We start from the raw sequence: 10024 nt of genomic DNA, 5'->3' as shown, positions 1-10024 counted from the left end.
CAGTGTCGCGGCGGGGGAAGCGCGACGGCCTCGCGGCAGGGGAAGCGCGACGGCCTCGCGGCAGGGGAAGCGCGACAGTGTCGCGGCAGGGGAAGCACGACAGTGTCGCGGCAGGGGAAGCGCGATGACGTCGCGGCAGGTGAAGCGTGACGGTGTCCCAGTGACAGTAGACGATACTTCAAAAAAATTTATAATAAAAATATAGGGTAGGTCAACTGTGGGGTAGGTCAACCTTTTTTGTTAATATTTATAACACTATTATTTATAGTCCCATATTTTTATTCAAATATTTATATTTATATTTTTATTAATAAATATATTGGTACGTCAACTGTGAGGTAGGTCTAATGAGCAGCCCCGCTCGAAATCTGGGATGTGTGGCAGTATCGCCTCGGTAACCTGGGGCAGATTCGGGCGGCCTATGCGTGCCATCTCAATCTCCACTCTTTCAGCCTCTTATCGGCAGAGGCTTGACCAACCAGTTTGAAAGCACTCGCAAAGATGTTCAAAACGCGACTTCGATCTCCTGAAGGTAGCGGCTTCTTTTGCTTTTCGGCGACAAACCCCCAGCTAGAAGTCCGCAATTGTTCTGTCACCCTCGACTATGGCGCCACTGCGTGCCTCCTATCAACAGCGAAAACATGGCGCGCCTTTTAGGATTTGTTCCCCTTTGAGGCGATAGACAGGCGACAGGCGTATAGCGCGTGCTTCAGGCTTCCACGCGTGTCAGGCCCGTCAGGCCCGTCAGGCCACCAACGTGGAACGGAACGAAACGTTCCGGCAGTGGCGATAAGGTCTGTCTCTCTCGCACTCATGGGGCGTTCCCTATGGGTGCGAGAGAGACAGAGCGGCGAAACCGACTCTCGGTCGGCTGAAGCGCGAGGCAGAGGCGTAGTACACGTTTCCATTTCCACGAACCGCGGGGCCGAAAGTTAGAGTTAGCGGGAAAGGAGAGAAAAAAAGGGGGAGGCTGCAACCTTTGCTGTTTTTGGTTCGTTTCGACCCAGCTGCCATTTCCCACACCATCAGTAAAAACAACACATTAAACCAACAACTGCTACAAAGAAAAGTTGAGTCAGTCGTAGGCAGGAGTCGGCAGGAGTGTGTGAGAGAGAGACATCGAGAGGGCGTGTATGTGTGTAATATGAGAACGTGTGCGGTGTAATGTGTGTGTGTGTGTGTGTGTGTGTGTGTGTGTGTGCGTGTGTGTGTGTGTGTCAATTTGGACAGCAAAGCGTCTGCGACGTGTAACATATAACGTGTTCCGTTTCTGCCCCGCCATAGTCTTCATCTCATACCGTGAATCACACTCCTCGAGGCCGCGGCTTACCGGAACCGGTGTGGGGCGAAGGCCTCTCACTCCCCCTCTCACTGTAAGGGGGGGGGGGCTTTCCCCCTTACACACACTCACACGCAACCACACACACAAGTAAACAGACACTCGGCATAAGAGGGTAGGACACAGCACGTTCCAGCATATCTAGACGAGGCGAACCATTAAATTGGGGCAGGAATTGTGTTTGGCCATGAAGCCTCATGCGGCGCACCTCGCGCAGCCCCTGCTGCTCTCTCCGTCTCTCTCCCCACACGCACAGAGAGAGAAAGAGAGGGAACAGACGGATCCTTCGCTGCCGCCATTCCCACAGCGCTTTTGGCCGCCGTTCGCGACGACACACTTTTTTCCGCCAGCAATGATGACGACGCGGAGAGCTCTGTGTGTTTACCTGACTGCGGGGAAAATTGAATGTTGTTCTTCCGTCAACGCGTGTGACTGTTTGTGTGTGTGTGTGTGTGTGTGTGTGTGTGTGTGTGTGTGTGTGTGTGTGACTGACTACGCTGCCGGCCACTGGAAACGTGCCCCGCCACGTTACGCTACCCGCGGCCGGCTGGCGGGGGCGGACGGGGCGCACGAGGGCGACGTTAGATGTGACGATAGAACCCGCAGTGCAAACCGATAGCGAGTGGAACACGCTCGTGGGCTCGGCGCTCGCCGAAAACATCGGCCACCGGAAACAACGCAGCACGCAACGCCAAGCAACCGCAAGCAACGCAACGCCAAGCACGAATCTCTTCCCCCGCCGGCGAAAACAGCGAGAGAGCCTCACAACGGCGACGCGGTGGCCGAGGTTGGGCTGGCCGGGGATTAGAGGCGCTTTCGTCTACTCACTCTGTCTCACTCGCACTCACGTGCCGGCCTTGGTGCCGGCCCGGCGGCGCGCAGGGGTGCGAGAGAGGGGTTCGGACGCAGACCGCCGCGACCAACTATTCACTACGAGTGCGGCGATGCGTCTCCACTTTATTCCGTTCCGCTCTGACGCGTTTGAGCCCCAGACAGCCCCAGACAGTCCCAGACACGCGTAATTGAAGTGCGTCTGTCTCCCTCGCACGCCGGAACCGGCCGGAACATTCCCCAGCCGCGTCCCGGCCGTCCGCCGTCGGTCTCTCTCTACGCCGCGCAGCAGCGCTGCTGCTGGTCTTCTTTCCGCGATGATGGTAATATCTTTTTACGGCCGGCCCGCGATTACTCCCCGGCCTTCATGCCTTCATGCCGCCCCGGCTGCAGGAGTCGCTTCGTCTGTCTTTGTCGCACTCGCGGCGGCCGGTAGGGGCGGTAGGGGTGACGGACAGAGAGAGACAAAGCGACTTCGGAGTCGGTCTGTTGCCGCCGGCCTGCCGGACGCGCCGGACGCCCTTGATGCGGACGGACTGCCCTTCGCCCTTCGTCGAGTGCCCCCCCCCCTTTCCCCCTCCACCGCCCTCCGAGCCGCGGGCGGCGACCCCGGGGATGCCAGCAGGCCGAGTCAGACCGTCTGCCGAACGGCGTATCTTGTCTCTGTCTCTCTCGCATCTGTGCTGGGACTTGGGACGTCGCACGAGTGCGAGAGGGAAGGAATAGCGGCGCTGTTTGCAAACGGGCTTGCAGGCCCAAAGTCGCGACGGAGGGTGCGGAGCGGCATTCATTGAAAGGCCGGATCGTGCCGGCATGAATGCAGACCGTGATGACCTCCTGCTTCACCTGCTGCAGGATGGCGGCGCTGATTGCCCTGGTGGAGGCAGGCCAGTCGCCGCCCTCGTCCTCACGAGACGCAAATGCTCAACAGCTGCCGGGCCAAGTCTGCCCCAGCCAGGCCGTGCCCTACATGTTGACCCGGACGCTGCGCTGCTGCCGGGCGGGCCGTCTCCCCCCCCCCCCCCCCCCCGCCCCCTCCTGCCCCCTCTGCCTCCCCCGCGCACCGCAAGGAGGTCCTTCCCCGGTCCGCCCAGCCAGCCAGCCCGAGCAGCGCACTGCTGGCTAATTTCATTTCTTCAAGTTGGGGCCCACGGCCTTTAGGGGGGGGGGCGGCAGGGGTCCCCGCCTGGAAGGAGCGGGCCCCTGAGGACCGCGCGGAGGAAAGTAGTGTTTTGGAACGGCCCGGACAACATCGCCGGCGGGGCGGGGCGGGGCCTTAGATGAGGGCGTCCTCCTGTTCCTCCTGCTCCTGCTCCCCCGCCGCTTGATCGAGCCGCTTGTTTCGTCACGCGCGTGATGACACACACGCTTTGACATCCGCGTCACGTACACGCCGGGGACGGCAGGGTGGGGCAGGGTGGGAGAGGGCGCGACATCACCGACGCTTTTCTCGCAGACGCCACCTCGGGTATGCCCTCTCTCTCCCTCACGTGGGACCACATCGCCGTCCTCCGTCCTCAAGCCCTCCGATGCCGTCCGATGCCGTCCATTCCCGAAGTTACTGGCCGAGGTTCGAGTCCCGCCAACGCACGAGGCCCGTTTTCGTTACGGTTGCTCGGTGCCCCCAACGTATTGGATCGTTAAATAAACAATGTCGCAATTTGGCCGAGTCACTTTTGCGCGCCGAAGTACGTCGTACCTGCAGGGGCAAACCTTCCAGACGGCTGGCTTGACGTGGCCGCCAAGGAGGCCAAGAAGGCCTCGAAGGCCACGACGCACGCGCGACCCGGCGGCCGCCTCCTTTAAACGAACCGATATTGATCCCGGCGAACTCGTCGCTTGTTTGGCACAACACCGCGCCGGACAATGGCAAATGGATATGGCGGGCGTGGAGGGGGGCGGCATTGACACAACACGTACAGCCCGTGCTAGTCAGGGCGCTATTCAACCGACAACCCGGCGGGGGAGGGGAGAGGGGGGAGGGAGTGCGGCAGAGAGAGGGGGAGGGGTCGCGTGGGACAGAAGAAGCGGCTTGGGTTAACGACGTGTGAGGAATGGGTGGCCTGGCAGGCCGTGCGTCGGGCTGGGACGCTGCGTCCCGATGGTCCCGATGGTCCCGATCGCATCGGCGCTCGGCTCGCTCAGCTCATCGCCCGATGGGCCGGCACGGCCGCACGGCCCAAGGCACGGCCGGGCCACGCCAGGTCACCATTCATCTTCGTTTGACGCGACGCGCGAATGTGCGACGGAGACAGACAGACGAACGGACAAAGCGAAAGAGCGTGTGTGTGTGAGCGAGCGTTTGAAATTGCTCCCCGTAAATTACCTCGCAAATAGCCAAGCCACATATTACATCGGCAGCAGCGACTGATTCCGAAAGCGCCGTTTCGTCGCTCTTGTCGCACTCATGGGGTGGTCCGTAGGGGTGGGAGGGAGACAGCGGCAGTGCGGCCGTGCGCCTACGGCGGAGAAGGCCTTGACTTGAAGCGCCTGCGAATGGCAGGGTAGGCAACACCACGACACGTGTGCTCTGCAGGCCGGACTAACTGCCGGGCGCCTGGCTACCTGGTTGGCAGCCTGCCTGCCTGCCTGCCTGCCTGCCTGCCTGTTTGTGGCGTTTGTGGTGACGTCGTTCGGTCACGCCCAGGCGGGGCCCAGCCCGGGCAACGCAGCGCGGCTCGTATCTCACGGCCAGAAACGACGCAGCGCGGTTTTCGGAGCTCGTCTTGGAGTGCCCCGGGCAGGCCTCGCTGGCGGTAGCGGTTCCGTGGGTTCCGTGCCGCGTGGCGCTGCGGCGAAGACGCCCCGCCAGGCTGGGCCCGAGGCCTGAACCCTTTACCTCTCGGGGACGTACTGGCGATCATTAATTCGGCGCCGCGCCCCGCGACTCAAACTTTGCTAATAACAAAAACACAAAAACAAAAGCACGAAGCGAGCGCGCGAAAGGAAATTAAAGAAGCAAGGCCCGAAGCAGCGACAAGTTTTAAATAATTGCCGCGACTTGGAGGGACGGGCTTCTCCCTTGTTCGCTGGAAGTCAGCAGAGAAGTAACCGGGCAGTACCACCACTGCAAAAGAATCTGACTCTCTCCGGCTGGGTTTATCGGTCCCGAAGCCTGACCTTCACTCCAGAGGGTTATGGAAAGCGAGCCGATGATTGTACCTTGAACATCGAACGGACACTGGGCCCAAAAACTCAGCCCGAGTGTCGGATTCTTTTGCAACTGGTGGTGGCACACGCAGGGGGAGGAGGGGGGCTTGGCCCCGCCATGAGGCCCCGCCATGAGGCCCCGCCATGAGGCCCCGCCATGAGGCCCCGCCATGAGGCCCCGCCATGAGGCCCCGCCATGAGGCCCCGCCATGAGGCCCCGCCATGAGGCCCCGCCATGAGGCCCCGCCATGAGGCCCCGCCATGAGGCCCCGCCATGAGGCCCGGCGCCATGAGGCCCCGCATGAGGCCCCGCCATGAGGCCCCGCCATGAGGCCCCGCCATGAGGCCCCGCCATGAGGCCCCGCCATGAGGCCCCGCCATGAGGCCCCGCCATGAGGCCCCGCCCCGCACCGAGAGCTTCACCGATAAGGCACGCCAGGAAGAGAGAATTAGCCCGACCACGCACAGTCTCGCTGCCTCCGAACAACACGGCGGGGGCGTCGAGAAGGGGAGGGGGAGGTGTGGGAGGGGGAGGCTGTCTTCCTAGAGCCAGGAGCACCCGCTGCATTATGTAGAGCCATCCCCCCAGTCATTATCGAGAAGGAGATCGACCCGGAATAGACTGGCCGAGGCCCGTCATCGAATCCCAGGCCGAGAGTGCGCGCCGACCTCGCAAACGGGGCAACGCGGGGCAACGCGGTGGCGGGGGGAAGGGGGATGATGCGACTCCGCGATGAATCTGCTGAGTGTGGCCTCCCTCCGAAATAAATGAAAAGAGAATGAAAAAATTGGGTAAGTAAAGCGACAAGAGTGGCTCCGTTTTCCAGCGCCGCATCCTACTCAGCCTGCAGCGCTCTGTCTCTCTGTCTCTCTCAACGCCCCGAGAGTGCGAGAGGGACAGAGCGAATGAAGCACTGCGCCATTCCATAGCATTCCGGTGCGTGGACTGAGGGCTCTTTACCTGCGCGACGTTTCCCGGGCCTCTCCGCCTCTCTTCCTCTCTTTGCTCCGCGCGGCGCGCCGTAGGCATGCCTCCGGGACTCCGGGACTCCGGGACGACGCCTGCCCGCGCTCGCGGCTGTTGAACAAACGCGGCGGGGCGGGGCGGGGCGGGGCGGGGCGGGGCGGGGCCGCACTTTTGGCTCGACGCGGCGCCATGCTGTTGCCGTCCCCATTTCTTTGCATGCCGTCGTTGCGAAGCGAAAGAGCCAAAATGAAGACTTCTCTCTCCCTCTTTTTTTCGCCTCTGCTCGCCACCTGTGCGTGCGCAGTGCGCGCCTTCCAAGACGGCAAAGTGAGAAAAATGGCGCGACTGGCGAATGCGCGGTCTCTCGGTCCCGCGGCGAGGGGCGAGGCGTTTTATTGTCGAGTGGGGGAAAAGGCTCGTTAGCTGATGGCGCGTGGAGACTGCTGTCGACTGCAGCAGACTGATTCCTTCAGTCTCTCTCACACTCATGGGGCGTCCCGTGGGGGTGCGAGAGAGACAGAGCGAAGGAAGCGACTCTCCGCATGTGTCTGCAGTTCCAGCGGAGTGCCAGGGCGGCCAGGGCAGGGTGCTTGGCGAAACATGGGGCAAGTATCACTCGACGTCAAGTCTCTGGCATCGCCAGGCCAGCAGGCCAGCAGCAAGGGCTTTCGGCAGAGACGTCCAAAAGGCACGCTGAGGATACCGCCGGGGTGCTGCTGCCGCTTCATCCAACCGCCTCGGCAGTTTCAGCCGGCGGAAGGGACGCAATATGTAAGCCGGCCATGACGGACACGAACGCCAAACAAGGGCGGCGGGGGATCGAACCTAAGACCTTTCGAGCAAGGACGACAGCATAAGCCAGACGCGCTCGGCCTGGCTTGGCCGCTGGCTTGGCCGCTGCGAGCAACAGGTACACGTGTGGAGAGGAGAGTACATTGGCTATCCGGCTTACCCTTGTCCTCCTTCAGGCGCGGTGCGGGGTCGCCGACGGCGTGGTGCTGGCCGGCGCGGCCACGGCGCGCATGGCCGCGGGGCTGGTGTCCTGGCGGCTCGCCTGGCGGTCTGGCGGTCGCGCTGGCGGCGTCAACAAACAGCGCGAGCTCGGCCTCGTTCTCGTGGTCCGCCTGCGGGGGGCGCCACCGCCGCGAGGGCCGCGAGTCACATAGCCCGTGCTCTTGGCGGCGAGGCTGGGAGGCGAGGCGAGGCACGTGCGCACCCCCCGACGCTCGGCGCTGGACTGGCGGGCCGCCACGCCGCCACCACGCCAGCCACGCGGCGAGCGCCCCCACGCCGCACGCCGCGCAGATGCACGGCTTGGGCGGAGGCTGCAGGCTGCAGCACAGTGGCCGGCAGTGGCGGCAGAGGCTTGCCGTCCACTCTTACCAACACTCTCAAAGGCTTTTGGTGAAAATTATCCACAATAGCGAATATTCTCCACTGAAGATTCTCCTTATCATGAAGATTCTGACCAAGCAGAAGACGAGAATGGGACCCGCCGACCCGCCTCGCCTGCCACTGACCACAGGCAAACCCTGCCTAACCTGATCAGCAGCACAAAGCTACCCGGGAGCACTAACTTATCATCCCAGACGCACAACAACAAAAGTCTCCGCAGACTCAGCACCCTGCAGGGTTAACCCGCTCGACTTCCGACAGAGGGTCGGACTGGCTTTTCAGCGCTTTACAGGGATCGCGGGGGATGGAGCGAGGCGGGGGCTTGGGGTTCAGGCCGTTGAGGCATCACAGCAAGGGTTGCCCTCTGCCCGCGGGAGGTGCCGTGGCGTAACAGGCGCATGTGCTCCAACTTTCATTGGCCTGTGCTCGCGCTGCCTGCGTCATCAAAGTTTCAAAGCCGTTTGAGCTGGCAGCGCTAGCAGCGTAGGCGCAGCCGGCAGGGCGATCGCTGCCGCCAGCCAGCAGCATCCCTGCCAGCAGCTTCACCCCCGCCGTCTCTCTCGCGCCCCTACGGGACGCCGCGGGACGCCGCCAGGTCCCCGAGGGTGCGAGCGAGACGGAGCGCCGACAGCACTGTGTCGCGGCGCCGGTTCGAGGGTTCGAGTGAGTGAGCTGCGCAGTGCACGGCGCGCACGGCGTGCACGGCGGCGGAGGGTGGCGCCTGCATCGCACAAAGTGGCCGAGGCGAGACGAGCCCCGTGTTCCGGCATCCAGCCTTCCGGCCGTGATTCAGGCGCTGCTGAATCAGAATCACTTCCACTTACACCGCTTTGCGCCCCGCGCCCCGCGCCCCGCGCCCCGCGGCCAGAGAGGCGCCTGAGGCGAGGCGAGGCGCCCCCTCTCGGATTCAGCTCTGTGCAGCGACGCCCCGTTCTTTTCTGTCCCTCTCCGGCTGCACCTGCAAAATAACAAATAACGCCCCGCTGGAGGGAAAGCAGGGCCGGGCATGGCCGGGCATGGCCCAGCACGTCGAGGAACCCTCTGCCTTAGTTTTATGCTCTCTGGTTCCCTTTTGGCCTTCGGCTAGGTGTGGCTCGCCCCGCCCCGCCCCGCCCGGTGGGCGTCCCGCAGGAAAGACGCGCTGAATAATTGATTTCCGGCCTGTTTGCCGGCCCGTTTCACGTCGACGGCGGCGTGATGCGGCAGCAGCAGCACCAGCACGTCAAGGCCCCCCTGCCCGTGCACGGCCAGGCCCTCGGCCAGGCCCACGGCCAGGGCGGCCCGCTGCCCCGCCCCTCATTTCACGATATTACCGGCAGCCCTTTTGTCGCTGGTCCCGCCGGGCGAGGCGGGCGAGGCGGGCAGCGCCGCCACTTTTCAAAGACGAAATGTACAGCAACACACCCAGCGCTGGTGCTGCGGCTGCCTGCCTCTGCCTGCCTCTGCCCGGGGCTGGCGGGGCTGGCTGGGCAGGCAGCACACCCGCTGCGCCGCGCCGCCGCTGGCTTGTAGTCTTTTTTGCGCTGCTTTTGCCTCGGACCCGGGTTTGAATCCTATGCGGCTTTCCTTTGTGGCGGGCGGGGTGGGGAGGGTGGGGCGGCAGCCAGCTACCCTGTGTGCTCAGCCAACATCAGGGGAGCAGACCCCCCTCGACCCGCCTGTTGTGCTGCCTGCTGGTTTTGTTCGAGGGCGCCGGGCCGGGCCGGGTAGGGCCACACCAAGGCGGACGACAACGTGGAGCACCCCCTTGAAGAAGCTGCGGCGGAGCAGTGCAACATGATATCCCTGGCGGGCGTGGCGAGGCGGGGCGGGGCGGAGCGCAGCCGCCGGCGGAAGCAAACACAGGCACCGCGCCCCTTAGCCGGTGGAAATGCTCTTGGCTGCCGTGGGAAAACGCTCTCGGCCGGGGAAATGCTAACGAGGCACGCGTGGCAGCGCGGGAAGGAACAGCCGAAGTCAAAGAGACCTCTGCTCAAGAAAAAAGGGGACTTTTTTTAACCAGATAGGCTGAGGGCTGTGACGCCGCCTGGAGTCGAACCCGAGCCACCGGGCGCGGAGCCAATTAGAAGCCTCATCGTGTAACCGCGGTGTAACCCACAACCCACGGCGCCGCCGACCGGCGATGGCTTCCCGCCCCATTAGTCCGCGTCGCTCCACTGCAAGTCGTTTCCCTTCGGCCTTCGAGTCCCATTACGGCCCCATCCGTCTCGTTGTACTCATTTCACTCATTCGCGGGGGAAATATTTTCCCCGGGAAAATATCTCATTTGGCTTTCATGTCGAGGGGAATAGCGGCGTTGAAGATCCGTTAAAGATGATTTATTTGAGGAGTAAAAACAACAG

The sequence above is a fragment of the Thrips palmi genome, unplaced genomic scaffold, assembly GCF_012932325.1.
Source record: "Thrips palmi isolate BJ-2018 unplaced genomic scaffold, TpBJ-2018v1 HiC_scaffold_10, whole genome shotgun sequence".
NCBI lineage: Eukaryota > Metazoa > Arthropoda > Insecta > Thysanoptera > Thripidae > Thrips > Thrips palmi.
The sequence above is the reverse complement of the archived record's forward strand: the minus strand, read 5'-3'. Positions refer to the sequence as shown.